General features: G+C 43.0%; 1 protein-coding gene across 1 annotated transcript in view; it reads left to right on the top strand.

The window, feature by feature from the left end:
- Positions 1 to 346: 346 nt before the first annotated feature.
- Positions 347 to 16009, top strand: part of LOC111965263 (myelin basic protein-like) — a 51668-nt gene continuing 36005 nt past the window's right edge. Inside the window, exon 1 of the mRNA XM_023989338.2 lies at positions 347 to 550. The gene's annotated coding sequence lies outside the window, so the exon portion shown is untranslated. The remainder of the gene's footprint in view (positions 551 to 16009) is intronic.

Raw genomic sequence — 16009 nt, 5'->3', positions numbered from 1 at the left:
TCCTGTGCAATGAATAATGTGTAATTAGTGGCCCTAACTGATTTGAATAAGAAACATAATTCACCATGTCCAATTCCATTTAATTCAAAGCTTGTGTAGGAACCTTATCCTATCTGCAGTAATTACATGCTTGGCCTTCTAAAGCAATAGAATACATTGCCGCAGCGTATGTGTTGCCCGATATACCTTGTCTTACAACAAAATATATTTTATTCACAAACTCAAAAGGGCAGCAACCACTCTATCACAAACTTCGAACGAACGTGTCTGGTGACAGAGATGTTACAATAACGAGTGCGTGCGTGTACGGGCATGCTCGGGTCTTTTGCCCACATTTCTTTGCGTTGTATCAACATTCCGCCCCACCCCGAAGAAACAACCATCACTGTACGTAAAACAGGAAGCAACGAGCCATACATGTTTACGAAGACAGTGAAAACAACGCCAAACCGTGGAAGAAAAAGCGTTATTGTCCACGAGAAGAGAAACTTCACATCAAAATCACAGCCTCTTATTGTGGATGCATTTGATTCGATCTAAACGGAGAAGGGTATGTAAAAGACAGTCGAAAACGAAACGCAAATGATAGTAAACTCTGGTTGTAGCAGTGCCCGTCCATGTGACGGATACATTGCAATTCTGTTGCCAGCTGTTTTGTTGCGCTGCATCAACCGATTTAGTATACATGTAAGTTACGTTGTCTTTAGCCTATAAGAGTTTGTTAAGTTTCGACCGGTGTAAGAATGTCGAGGAATGTCGTGTCATTCGTTAATTGAGTTGAATGTTTGACAAAGCGACACATCATGCCTATTGTCAATGCGAATATTTATATAGCCTCACTTAGGCCCACAGAACAAAATGGGCTAGTCGGTCGATGTCACTGTCGGTCGAATATCACGTTTTCCTCCAAGCAGTGCTCACACCAACTCTCAGTTGAATGTTATACTAGGACTAGGCACCTTGGCCAGAACTATCTCATATTGGAGTGGCTGGAGAGAGCAGCCCACTCTGTGGAAAATAATAACATTAAAAACCCAGTTATAAACAGGTCGCTGAGGAAGATGTAAACAATACTAACACCATATAACCTACCTGTAGTCCACAATGAGATGCACTGTCTGGACCTGCTGTGTTATAATCTAAAGCCTATTTTATTGTAGTTGGCGAGAGCTGGCGTTATCTACAATGTTAATGGATGGACTTTGTTTTCAGAATGCATTTCACACTACACGACATCTGTTACATAATTCGTGAGCTTGCACACAGAAAGGGAACCAAACAAACGGCAATGCATAGACCTACTCCCTTTTACTGATATGAAATGATTTGTTTACACGGAGGTTAGTCACCTAACCCGGCTAATGTGGATCAGAAGAAAACATTTGACCCCAAAAGCCATCCTCTCTTGATGTGCTGCATTCTATAAACAAAAAACACTTGCACGGGAGTGGGTTCAAAATGGACACCGATGGGCGCACAGTGCACCTTTGGGACCATTTCCAAAAATATTTCAAATACTCTTTTTCGGCCAGGTCTAAACTGACAGACTTATGTCATCGACATGTATCCTCTTCTATGTGCTGTTTTCAAGGAAGACGAAACGCTAACCCCCAACTTAATGGAAAATAAGGAATCTGTAAGATCAATGTATTATGCTCAATGTACATCTCTTGTGGTGGAGAAGTGAGACCAATCTGCTGAAGTGGAACTTTGCACACTCTGTTGTAGTTTTGAACAGAATCGACAGGAAAGGGATAGTTCTAGATTGTCTACTGAATTACAAGGTTATTGGAAGAGATTCCATAATATATTACAGAGGCGTTAACTCAGTCAGACACAAATGCTCGGCTGTTTGTTTAACAGACGCACGTCTTGGTGCTTTAACGTTCCTTCATTTGCCTTCCACAAAGCACGCCTCCTCGCACCTGAACACACTGCGTGAACACGGTTTTGACTGTGTCTATTGGCAATCAATCAAATGTATTTATAAAGCCCTTATATTGGCTATAACCCTCAGCTTTTTCTGATATAAGTTGGGACGTTTTGTGACTATTTATAGTATTTTGGTCATTGCTGCTGTAGAGACCCAGGGGAATGTCTGTGATACACAGGAAACCAGCTCAACTATAAAGTCTTCTAGTTCTTTCCACAAGCTGGTCCATATTAGACATGCATTTGTCGGCGTGTGAAGTAGTTTACAGATGCAATATAAGACTTGAAATGTGTGTTTAATGCATGTGTGTGTATGTTGTCTTGTGTGGGAAAGAACACGGAAGTGTATTTGTGTGTGTGTATGTTAGAGAGACTCCCGTTTGCATGTCTAATGTGTATGCGTGTCGGTGTACGTGTCTGCATGTGCATGCCTGTGCAAGTAGATGAATCACCAAGGTAACTTCCGTCCTCCCACTCTCACCGACTTCCTCCCTTCTGTCTATCTCACTTCCTCTCTGGTCTGCACCAGTTGGTGTTGCTTTCGGGCAGGTTGATTCATATCACCTTGAACTTCGTCATGTGACGCAACAGAGTTTTCTGAAGGTGTGGCGCAACCCGACTGCATGGCGCAACGCGACTGTTTGTGCTCACAGAAAGCCACGATGATGACGGCATAGTTGTCTGACGTGTTGAGCTCACCCAGCGTGGTAGGCCTGTGCGTAGCGTCGACAACATGCAGTAGAAGCAGATGGCAGCGATCGTTTTCGTTCCACCCATGCCAAGATTAGAATTCACAGCTTTTAGTGGTGAACTCAAGGTGGCTGTGGGTTGTGTAAGCTGTGGCAGACAGTATCAACATACCCTCCAGAAACGCCGCTCTCAGCGAACACAATAGATGCATATCACGGGATTTAGGCATGTCTATAAATAAGAAAATAAACACAAACATCGACACCGGCGTTTAGGGCTGAGATTTCTATTGCTGCACTCTTATTTATTTTGATGAGAAGACTAGTGATACACCACTTAATACAATATCTCTCTCTTCAAAAGCATCAGGGTGGTTTTTGATTTCAGATTAGTTCTGGAAGATTCTACTGAACATAACCCAAGGATACTACTAAACCTAAACACATTTCTCTGCTGTGAAGCTCCTCCAGAAGTCACATTTTATAGTCTTCAGTGTTTGGTTCTTCTGCCCAGTCTGGGAGAGACTGTGTGGCAGTATGAGAGCTAAGTGATGGACGTGCTGCTGCCTGGAACTGGAAATAGCACAGGTCATATGGAGTATCAAGACAAGATGTTATGGAGCTGAGAACAACTGCCCAAACTTCCTACTGTAAAAGACACAGCTGTCCGCATCAATGATTCAGTGCTGACGGAATGGGCCTAAAGCATAGCTTGGTTCTGCCACTAATGATGGGCTTGCTGTGTAGAACAAGACAGTGATGCTGCAATGGGGTCTATACTGGCATTTCTGCTAATTTTGGACCGTGGTGTGACCATGGTTTCTAAGGTCATCCTTTCTGTGAACTTCTAAAATGACAAAAATGTCTCGAAGCCCAGGGAACAGGGGAGTAGGACAGTGCCTTGCCCACAAACATGACATTCAAAACACTCACACAGACATTCAAACACTCACAAATCTCTCTTCCCAGAGCTTGAGGGAGCAGTGAGTAGAGAGCAAAGGAAGGATGGAGAGATATTTAAACAATAGCCTTTCTCTTCCAAGAGATTGAGAGAGATGAGTATAGAGGGAAAAGGAAGAAGTGAAAGAGGAGAACATAAATTGATAGGGATAGAGAATAGAGGTCGACCAATGATGATTTTTAAACACCGATACCGATTTTTGGATTACAAAAAAAGCCGATACCGATTAATCGGCCGATTTATTAAAAAAAAAAAATTATAATATTAAAAGTTTTATATATATCATACTCACACACACACACACACACATTTTTGTAATAATGACAACTGCAACAATACTGAATGAACAATGAACACTTTTATTTTAACTTAATATAATGCATAAATACACACACACACACACACACACACACACACACACACACACACAGCTCTGAAGTGACAATGATACTGAAGGGTCTGCTTAGGAGACAAATACTCTCAACTGTTGAATAAAAATAGAGTTTAAGTTACCTGTGATGAATGTTGAAAACAAAAACTGTCATTTCTATATGCAGGAAATCCTATTTTAATAATGGCATGGTAAGAATTGACGACCAAAGTGCGAGTCATAATTCCCATGACACCTTCTAGCAAAATCTGAAAAGCGGTTCCTTCATTTTTTCATAGGATATTTTTAGATTCACTTAAAATAAGGTCTGTGTTTCGTGTATGCTTACACCACCTTGCCAATTTTATAACTGTGTAGATATCCATAGAACAAGGTAACTCTGATCAATATTGGCTAAATATAAGCGAAGATCATTTTTTTGTAGAGTGGATTTATGAAAATATGTTGACAAACGTTACCCATGTAAATCTCACTAGGATAAGGTATCAAAACGTCGAGGCGGTTTAAGCCTGCACGAAACACAGACCTTATTTGATGTAGATCAAGACATTCTCTATGGAAGACATGAACGGTAAAATAACGAAGGAACCCCTGTCAAGTTCAGCCGCAAGTATTACAGGAATTATAACGCGTCGACTATTTCTCTCTAAACCATATACCTTTGACTAATCCGGAAACTATCACCTCGAAAACAAAACGTTTATTCCGTCCGTATTTTATCTAACGGGTGGCATCCATGAGTCTAAATATTCCTGTTACATTGCACAACTTCAATGTTGTCATAATTACGTAAAATTCTGGCAAATTAGTTCGCAAAGAGCCAGGCGGCCCAAGCTGTTGCATATACCCTGAATCTGCGTGCAATGAACGCAAGAGAAATGACACAATTTCACCTGGTTAATATTGCCTGCTAACCTGGATTTCTTTTAGCTAAATAGCAGGTTTAAAAATATACACTTGTGTGTTGATTTTAAGAAAGGCATTGATGTTATGTTAAGTACATATTGGAGCAATGACAGTCATTGATTGATTGTTTTTTATAAGATAAGTTTAATGCTAGCTAGCAATTACCTTAGCTTACTGCATTCGCGGCAACAGCAGGCTCCTCGTGGAGTGCAATGTAATCAGTGTTAGAGCATTGGACTAGATAACTGTAAGGTTGCAAGTGGATCCCCCGAGGGACAAAGTAAAAAATCTGTCGTTCTGCAGAACGTTCCTAGGCCGTCATTGAAAATAAGAATGTGTTCTTAACTGACTTGCCTAGTTAAATAAAGATTAAATAAAGGTGTAAAAAAAAAAATCTGCAAATCGGCGCCCAAAAATACCGATTTCCGATTGTTATGAAACTTGAAATCGGCCATTCCGATTAATCGGTCGACCTCTAATAGAGAAACATGAGCCTCTCTTCTGAGTAAAGTTTTCTTCCATCCAACTCTGTGTCCAGGTTCATGTTCACTAGACACTAAACGCAATAAAACATGTACTGAAACAAGGAAGGGATAACATTTTTATTTTAATTTTATTTTATTTCACCTTTATTTAACCAGGTAGGCTAGTTGAGAACAAGTTCTCATTTGCAACTGCGACCTGCCAAGATAAAGCAAGCAGTGTGAACAGACAACACAGAGTTACACATGGAGTAAACAATAAACAAGTCAATAACATGGTAGAAAAAAAGAGAATCTATATACAATGTGTGCAAAAGGCATGAGGTAGGCAATAAATCGAATAATTACAATTTAGCAGATTAACACTGGAGTGATAAATCATCAGATGATCATGTGCAAGAAGAGATACTGGTGTGCAAAAGAGCAGAAAAGTAAATAAATAAAAGCAGTATGGGGGTGAGGTAGGTGAATTGGTGGGTAGTTTACAGATGGACTATGTACAGCTGCAGCGATCGGTTAGCTGCTCGGATAGCAGATTTTTAAAGTTGTTGAGGAGAATAAAAGTCTCCAACTTCAGAGATTTTTGCAATTCGTTCCAGTCGCAGGCAGCAGAGAACTGGAAGGAAAGGCGTCCAAATGAGGTTTTAGCTTTAGGATGATCAGTGAGATACACCTGCTGGAGCGCGTGCTGCGGGTGGGTGTAGCCATCGTGACCAGTGAACTGAGATAAGGCGGCACTTTACCTAGCATAGCCTTGTAGATGACCTGGAGCCAGTGGGTCTGACGACGAACATGTCGAGGGCCAGCCGACTAGGGCATACAGGTCGCAGTGGTGGGTCGATATAGGTGCTTTAGTAACAAAACGAATGGCACTGTGATAAACTGCATCCAGTTTGCTGAGTAGAGTGTTGGAAGCTATTTGTAGATGACATCGCCGAAGTCGAGGATCGGTAGGATAGTCAGTTTTACTAGGGTAAGTTTGGCGGCGTGAGTGAAGGAGGCTTTGTTGTGCGAATAGAAAGCCGATTCTTGATTTGATTTTGGATTGGAGATGTTTATATGAGTCTGGAAGGAGAGTTTGCAGTCTAGCCAGACACCTAGGTACTTATAGATGTCCACATATTCTAGGTCGGAACCGTCCAGGTGGTTGATGCTAGTCGGGCGTGCGGGTGCAGGCAGCGAACGGTTGAAAAGCATGCATTTGGTTTTACTAGCGTTTAAGAGCAGTTGGAGGCCACGAGGAGTGTTGTATTGCATTGAAGCTCGTTTGGAGGTAGATAGCACAGTGTCCAAGGAAGGGCCGGAAGTATATAGAATGGTGTCGTCTGCGTAGAGGTGGATCAGGGAATCGCCCGCAGCAAGAGCAACATCATTGATGTATACAGAGAAAAGAGTCGGCCCGAGAATTGAACCCTGTGGTACCCCCATAGAGACTGCCAGAGGACCGGACAACATGCCCTCCTATTTGACACACTGAACTCTGTCTGCAAAGTAGTTGGTGAACCAGGCAAGGCAGTCATTAGAAAAACCGAGGCTACTGAGTCTGCCGATAGAATATGGTGATTGACAGAGTCGAAAGCCTTGGCCAGGTCGATGAAGACGGCTGCACAGTAAAGTCTTTTATCGATGGCGGTTATGATGTCGTTTAGTACCTTGAGCGTGGCTGAGGTGCACCCGTGACCGGCTCGGAAACCGGATTGCACAGCGGAGAAGGTACGTGGGATTCGAGATGGTCATGATGTTGTTTGTTGACTTGGCTTTCGAAGACCTTAGATAGGCAGGGCAGGATGGATATAGGTGTAACAGTTTGGGTCCAGGGTGTCTCCCCTTTGAAGAGGGGGATGACCGCGGCAGCTTCCAATCCTTGGGGATCTCAGATGATACGAAGGAGAGGTTGAACAGGCTGGTGATAGGGGGTGCGACAATGGCGGCGGACATTTCAGAAATAGGGGGTCCAGATTGTCAAGCCCAGCTGATTGTATGGGTCCAGGTTTTCCAGCTCTTTCAGAACATCTGCTATCTGGATTTGGGTAAAGGAGAAGCTGGGGGGCTTGGGCGAGTAGCAGCGGGGGGCGGGGCTGTTGGCCAAGGTTGGAGTCGCCAGGAGGAAGGCATGGCCAGCCATTGAGAAATGCTTGTTGAAGTCTTCGATTATCACGGATTTATCGGTGGTGACCGTGTTACCTAGCCTCAGTGCAGTGGGCAGCTGGGAGGAGGTGCTCTGTTCTCCATGGACTTTACAGTATCCCAGAACTTTTTGGAGTTAGAGCTACAGGATGCGAATTTCTGCTTTAAAAAGCTGGCCTTTGCTTTCCTGACTGATGCGTGTATTGGTTCCTGACTTCCCTGAACAGTTGCATATCGCGGGGCTCTTCGATGCTATTGCAGTTCGCCACAGGATGTTTTTGTGCTGGTCGAGGGCAGTCAGGTCTGGAGTGAACCAAGGGCTATATCTGTTCTTGGTTCTGCATTTTTTGAACGGAGCATGCTTGTCTAATATGGTGAGAAGTAACATTTAAAGAATGACCAGGCATCCTCAACTGACGGATGAGGTCAATATCCTTCCAGGGTACCCGGGCCAGGTCGATTAGAAAGGCCTGCTCGCAGAAGTGTTTAGGAGCGTTTGACAGTGATGAGGGTGGTCGTTTGACCGCGGACCCGTGGCGGATACAGGGAATGAGGCAGTGATCGCTGATCTCTGATTGAAGACAGCAGAGGTGTATTTGGAGGGCAGGTTGGTCAGGATAATGTCTATTAGGGTGCCCATGTTTACGGATTTAGGGTTGTACCTGGTGGGTTCCTTGATGATTTGTGTGAGATTGAGGGCATCAAGCTTGATTGTAGGACTGCCGGGGTGTTAACATATCCCAGTTTAGGTCACCTAACAGAACAAACTCTCAAGCTAGATGGGAGCGATCAATTCACAGATGGTGTCCAGGGCACAGCTGGGAGCTGAGGGGTCGGTAGCAGGCGGCAACAGTGAGAGACTTATTTCTGGAGAGATTAATTTTTTAAATTAGAAGTTCGAACTGTTTGGGCATAGACATGGAAAGTATGACAGAACTTTGCAGGCTATCTCTGCAGTAGATTGCAACTCCTCCCCCTTTGGCAGTTCTATCTTGACGGAAAGTGTTATAGTTGGGTATGGAAATCTCAGAATTTTTGGTGGCTTCCTAAGCCAGGATTCGGACACGGCAAGGACATCAGGATTGGCAGAGTGTGCTAAAGCGGTGAGTAAGGCAAACTTAGGAGGAGGCTTCTGATGTTGACATGCATGAGGCCAAGGCTTTTTCGATCGCAGAAGTCAACAAATAGGGTGACTGGGGACATGCAGGGCCTGGGTTACCTCCACATCACCCGAGGAACAGAGGAGTAGTAGGATGAGGGTGCGGCTAAAGGCTATCAAAACTGGTCGCCTAGAGCGTTGGGGACAAAGAATAAAAGGAGCAGATTTATGGGCGTGGTAGAATAGATTCTGGGCATAATGTGCAGACAGGGGTATGGAGGGGCGCGGGTACAGCCGAGGCAAGCCCAGGCACTGGGTGATGATAAGAGAGGTTGTATCTCGGACATGCTGGTCTCAATGGGTGAGGTCACCGCATGTGTGGGGGGTGGGACAAAGGGGGTATCAGAGTACGGAGAGTGGAACTACAGGGTCCATTGCAAACCAAAACAATGATAATGAAAACTAGCCTGAACAACAGTATGCAAGGCATATTGATATTTGAGAGAGACTACAAATAAGGCATAAAGTGATTGCAGGTCTTGATTGGAGAGCTAGCTAAAACAACAGGTAAGATAACAGCAGCAATAACAGGTGCTAGTCTAACACAGCAACAACAGGTAAAAATGGCGACGACTAGGCAGAGAGGGTCGGATTAACTACACACAGATCCTGAGTTAAAGCACAGAGCCGACAGATAAAACACAAATAAACAGAATGGAATACCGTGAATTAATGGACAGTCAAGCATGCATCAGCTATGTAGCCAAGTGATCATAGTGTCCAGGGGCCAGCCGTAGATGGAGAGCAGAGAGGCCTCCACTAAGCTAGCACGCGGCTTTTAAAGTTAGTAGCCCGGGGGTGTTTGCTCAGACGGAGGGGGTCTGCTCAGACGTGGTTGTGTCGACAGAGAATCCAAGCCAGATGGCGATGGCGAAAGAGAGGTTGTGAATTGTAGAATTGTGTTTGCTAACTGGTGCTAGCTTCGTGGCAGTGGCGCTAGCTGCGCTAGCCGCAACTAGCTGTGAGGATCAGAAGCAGTGGCTCAGGATTACGGCAGGAATCCGGCGTTGTTGTCGAGAGACAGTCCGATGCTGGTAAATTGGTGAGTAATATCCAGGCTAATAACAGGGCTGGTGTCTGTGCAGAAGGTAAAAGCTACTAGCAGCGGCAAAAAAATGGCTAATTAGCTTGTAGCTGGTATTGTAGCCCAAGAATTCGCTGGTAGACCTCTTCAGCTAGCCGGCAGATGGGCCTAGCTCGAGGCTAGCTCAAGGCTAACTGGTGCTTGCTTCGGGACAGAGGTGTTAGCCAGTAGTAGCCACTCGGTTGCAGCTAGCTAGCGTGTGATGATACGGTGTAATTGTCCAGAGCTTGCGTCAGGAATCCGGTGATGTGTAGAGAAAAGCAGTCCTATATGCTCTGGGTTGATATCGCGCTTGCAGCTAGCCGGCAGATGGGCCTAGCTCGAGGCTAACTGGTGCTTGCTTCGGGACAGAGGTGTTAGCCATAGTAGCCACTCGGTTGCAGCTAGCTAGCTGTGATGATACGTGTAATTGTCCAGAGCTTGCGTCAGGAATCCGGTGATGTGGTAGAGAAAAAGCAGTCCTATATGCTCTGGGTTGATATCGCGCTTGCAGACTGGCAGGTATTGGCCCGGTATTGAAGCTGGCTGTGTCCGAGTTGAGGGTGAAGACCGCAGCAGTGGCTAACTGACTACTAGCTAGTAGCTAGTTATCTGGCTAGCTTCTGCTTGGGGTTACGGTTCTAAAGTATTAAAAAAATAGCAGGTCCGTACCACATTGGGTGAGGCGGAATGTAGGAATGTATATTCAGTTCCTAGATGGAAAATGAAATTAAAATATATACGAAATGTATACGAAAAATACGAAGACTATTTACTATTTACACGCGACAGGACAATACAGGACAATACAAACACACGTCCGACTGCTACGCCATCTTGGATTCCATTGCACTTGTCCAATAAGAAACATTTCTTTTTTTGTTTTCTGTTGCAAAAAAATATATATGTTGTGTGCCCTCACGAGCACGACCCTGATTGCTGTACACCAGATGCTCTCTCCAAGGACAGATGTTGACCTCTGACCCTGGCTCTAGTGTCACTACCAGGGACTTAGTATCTCCAAGTGGGTTACATAAGCCCTTGGGCACCTGGAGGGTTAAATGAAGCACTTGTCCACCATCCACAAGGACGTCTGTATATTAGCTCATTTTCCATGGAAGAGCCACACACACACACACACACACACCAGCCCCACACGTTCCTGGCACCTATGGATCCATTATCTGATATAATGACATGAAGTCTGTTTGTGTGTGTGAGACAGACCGAGATGATGAGTGAGTGTATTGGTCTGCATTCAGCACCATGGAGAGGGCAGTGTTTCTCACCCCTATGAAGACCACACACAGCTGGGAGATGCTACTGGCATGCTATACCTTCTGGGAGTTTATCATTATGGCTAGTTAACACTGATGATGTGAGGACTTAGAGGGAGTGAGTTATGGGACCGTTATACCCTGATATCTTAGAATGATATCTTAGCCCCATGGAAAAACTGCTCAGCAGCACTGTGAATTGTTTGCTTGTCTTTCCCAATCTCCGGAGCTAACTCCAAATAGAGTGTCTACTTCACTCAGTGTGCTCGCTGACCTTGTGTTTGGTACAGTGACCAGAATAACGTGTCAAAGAGGAGGATTCCCAAGCAGGCTAAATAGAAACTCAAATGTTTAGAACAACGTTTAGGTTTGTTGTTCTCCGAGCCTGTAAAGTGTATACACCCAATGATGTGAACAAGAATATGTGTTCGTTCTGTCAAACTTGAGAAGTGTATCGCATTGTGTCTTGGTTTTATTGTGCCCGCTGTTTGTATTACAGGGTAATCCATAGTTCCTTCTGTCAGCAGTCATAAATAGCCGTTTATCCCTAAAGGGCAATTTATGTTGCAGGAAAGTGATATCCGTTTCAGTCTCGCAGGTTGGGAAGCAGAAGAAATGAATACTTATTTATCCGTTTCTCACTGTAGAGAAGGAAGATTGCTTTTTCTGTTGATACTTAAAGCCATCACTCTCGTATGGAGATATGGAGGTATGGCTCATGAATTGAGCTGTGATACCTTTTATCTCCAAGTTGGTACATGTTAAAAATGATGGGCTCTCCTCTCTTACGCTATGGGTGAGCAGTCATTTACATCCTCCCTGGATAGAGCATGAACATTCATTTTAATCAAACTCCCAGTTTCTTATGGGACTAGTATAAAAAATAAAAAAAACATTAACTACTAACTATAAAACAAAATAACAGCTGACAGTAGATGGGCAACCAAGTCAGAAGGCAGTATGTTGATATGAGGAAAAGTGTATGAGGTATTTTGTAATGAATTAAGCCTCTCAGCCAGACCAAATGAAAATATTTTTGTTTGATTTTCACAGTATTTGAGTCTCATGGTCCTAGGTAACAGACAGCAGCAGAGCAATCACACAAGCAGAACTTAGTCAGAGGGAATATAGATAATTGCTCATATGCATTGATGGCTCTTGAGTGCTGCAGTGCTGTGAGTGCTGGCCTATATGTGAGGAAGGTTGTCCTATAAATAGCATGCCTCCCTGGTGCTGTATCTCCCATACAACCTTCAAATAGAATATGCAAAGTTCATATCCCCAGAGGGGTGTGTGTGTATGAGAGAGTAAGACCTATATGGTTCTCCCTTATCATTCTCATCCACTGTGTGTCTCTGTATGTTCTCTTCCCCTGCCTGTAGTCTACCCCCCAATTGATTTGCAAAGTGTTTGAGTCATAGAATCTTATGTGCAAAAAGGCAAGGAACGGAGCTTCTTTTGTTGGATTGGAGGCTGCTGTGTAGAAGTTTAATTACAGTATGGATTTTTCTTTCAGTGTTCTGCAACGCCCATGTTTTGCAAGTCCTCGCAGGCTCCAGCTGTGGTTGTGTAATATTTTTGTGAGGGGAAACCTCATCTCATCTGTATCCTCTCACCACTCTTTGTGACATAGATATTCGCTGGATGTTATTTTGGTTTGCCAGAATCTTGCGGATAATACGTTCACAGAGTTTTTCACACTCACAACATTGGGAAGAATGTTAACACATTGTCAGTGTGGTTACTGGAAAAGTGGCCTTGTTCACTGGCAAAGCCATGAACACATTTCAATATTTCTAGTCTGGAGAAAGATAGCAAAGTGTATTGAAGGGTCGGCGTCTTACTTTGGTTTGCTAGTCTTTGTCAATTCGTTTTCTGCGTTACATTTTCATCTAGCCTAGTTGTTTGTCTTTCTTGGATACAGCTACTGAACTACGTAACCATGCTTACATGACTGAGCCCTCTCACACCAGAGAGTGTTGTTTTAAGAAAGGATTAAAACTTGTTTCAGGGCCTTGCTCCATAAGAGAGCTGAGCTCGCCAAAGCTTAGGCTATATGGCAGTTGTAACAGTAGATTAATTCCCGAAGCCAACATGTATTCCATTTTGTAGTAAGCGGAAGTCGTGGCTGTGCGTGACTACCGTAGTTCTTAGGAATCAGAAAAGACCATGGGTTAGGGAGCCTACTGTAAACGAGCCTACTGTAAACGAGCCTACTTGCCAACAATTGTGATATATTTTTCGCCCTTTTAAAGGGACAGGGGAATCATCACCAGGCTACTCTGATCAGCTAAGACCTCTTTTTGTTTTGAAGGGAAAAGTTGAATTCACAGAGCAACTCGCATATACTCCTCTTTTTGCTTTCAGCAGTCTATCATAAAAGGCCCGTAGCAACAAAGCTGGAGTTTTTGGCTCTGGATCTGAAAGACATATTTCATTTGAATGCCTATCAAGATGCTGCTTTGTTCTCTGTTTATAATCTTAAGCCATATGCAGTATTATACTGTATGAGACGTCAAGGGCTACATTTGGCCTCTACAAAAATGCACTAATCTGCTCTATACTGTACATGCTGTAGGTAATACTCACTATATTGCGGAGGTAATCATCCTGAGACTGTACATGCTGTAGGTAATACACACTATATTGCAGAGGTAATCATCCTGAAACTGTACATGCTGTAGGTAATACTCACTATATTGCAGAGGTAATCATCCTGAGACTGTACATGCTGTAGGTAAAACTTACTATATTGCAGAGGTAATCATCCTGAGACTGTACATGCTGTAGGTAATACTCACTATATTGCAGAGGTAATCATCCTGAGACTGTACATGCTGTAGGTAATACTCACTATATTGCAGAGGTAGTCATCTTGTAACTTTCTTTTATGATGTCCATGAGAAAAGGTTGTTCCCGCACCTTACTTTAAACTGACATTTACAATCACATCCGCTACACGGTAATCGTAACAGAAAAGTTATTAGATTGTTGCCGCTGCAATATTGTGAATATTAAAGGGGCAATCTGCAGTTCAAATAATTATAAGGCTCCTCTCCACCACTGTTTTGGGAAAAAGCTGAGGGATGGCGCTGAAGAAAAGTAACCACTCAAATTCATAGACTGAGCTCTGGATTCAAGGACCAACCATCCATTTAATAAAAAATATACCTGTTTTGAGGCCATACAGTGTTTGTTTACAAACATTGGAGTAAAACAAGCTTATATTTTGCGTTCTGATGGGGTATGACAGAACTAAGCTCATGAGGTATTTTGAAGTTATTTTCTTCAATAATCAATGAGTATACTATATATAATAAATTTTAAAGTCCCAAAATTGATGTATCAATCACAGATTGCCCCTTAGGTGAGCCTATTTCTAGTGCAGATCCATGCATTTATCCAGAGGTCAAATAAAGCCTGTTTCCCCCCCTACTGTGAATGCTAAAGCTTATTGAAACGGCTCCCTATTACAGCATGATATCAGGACCCATTTGAAACCCCATGTGACAGAAAACATAACCATCTCACCTCTCGTACTGTTTAGGCTACTGTCACACCTAATTAGGGCAGAGTTCAGTCCCAACAAAAGACAATGTAACAAAAATGGTTCATAGCTGCCAGCATACAGGGATCACATCTCGGATTCACTCAATGCCATTAAAAGTCAATTGAAGTGTTTCAGCATGCTCAGTATTTCTCCTTATTTCATTGTCCAAAAGTATCCTTCAGTTGTTAGGATCAACAGTGCGTAGTGCTGTGCAAACCCCCTTGGGTATAGGCCCTGAGATTTGTGATATATTCAAACGCTATATCAAGCATAGTGTGGGCACCACGCTCAGTGCTTTAAAAAAAAATCATGATCTCACTCTCTGAGACACTGGAAGTGTATTATCTGAATTTGAAATGTACGGTAAACAGCGCTCCGCTGCTGCCAGAACAGTGAGAAGTTTCATCAGCCGCACAGTCCATGGCTTTGTCTCTATTTCCAGACTGTTCTGCTCAATGTTTTCATGTGGTGATTTGCTTCGGGCATGAGGGAGGATGTGTGCTTTGAGATATTGACCTTTTGTTAAGGTAAAGATGAGATTGGGACATTGATGCTGGATTTATTCTTCATTACCTTGTCAATTGGATCGATGTTATTACAGGACACATCCAATTGATTTAATTCTTCATTATTTTCTGGCCTCTCTGGACTCAAACCTAATTTTGACAAGATAAAGCGTGCCTATTTCTATAATGAATATGAACTGGGTGGGTTGATGTTATTAAATATAAAAGCACTAAACCTCTCTCTAAAAGCTTCATTTCTACAAAAGTTTTACCTGAACCCAAAATGGTTCTCAAGTAGATTACTAAGAAAAGCTTTGTTTAAAAATGGCCTTTTTGCTTTTGTGCAGATTGCCATGTCTAATTTTCGATTAATTAATCAAGTGAAACTCTGTTCAAAGTATTTCTTTTTCAAACAAGCATTGCAGAGTTGGTTTCAATTTCATCCCCCAGAAAAGAGAGAACAAATATTACAACAAATATTATGGTTGAACTCAAATGTGCTGGTTGATAAAAGACCTGTATTTATCAAAAAGATGTTTCAAAACGGTATTTTTGTTTTTAAATTATATTGTAAATTAGAATGGTTCTAAAGGTCTTTCATTGAGTTATCGGAATTGTATAGGAAGGTCTGCTCAATCCAAGATTACAACCAACTGATTAAAGCATTACCCCAAATCGAGGAGGCAGGTGGCAGCGGGAGGAGGTAGGGAACTGGGCTCTCTGCCCAATATAAAGGATCAAAACTGGCAGAGGAACAAAAATAGGATAAATAGGAAAGCATACCAGTTTCCTTTGAGGACCAGGATGTTGACAGCTGTGTCATACAGATTGCAAAATAGCTGGGAAGTGATTGTTGATGTACTAATTCCATGGCACAGGGTTTATGAGATGATGAATAAAACAACGCAAGATTCAAGACTTCGTGCCTTTCAGCTAAAATGATTGTACAGAATTCTTGCCACCAAC

This window comes from Salvelinus sp. IW2-2015, linkage group LG6.1 (assembly GCF_002910315.2).
Source record: "Salvelinus sp. IW2-2015 linkage group LG6.1, ASM291031v2, whole genome shotgun sequence".
Classification (NCBI taxonomy): Eukaryota; Metazoa; Chordata; class Actinopteri; order Salmoniformes; family Salmonidae; genus Salvelinus; species Salvelinus sp. IW2-2015.
This window is presented reverse-complemented; position numbering and strand designations above follow the sequence as displayed.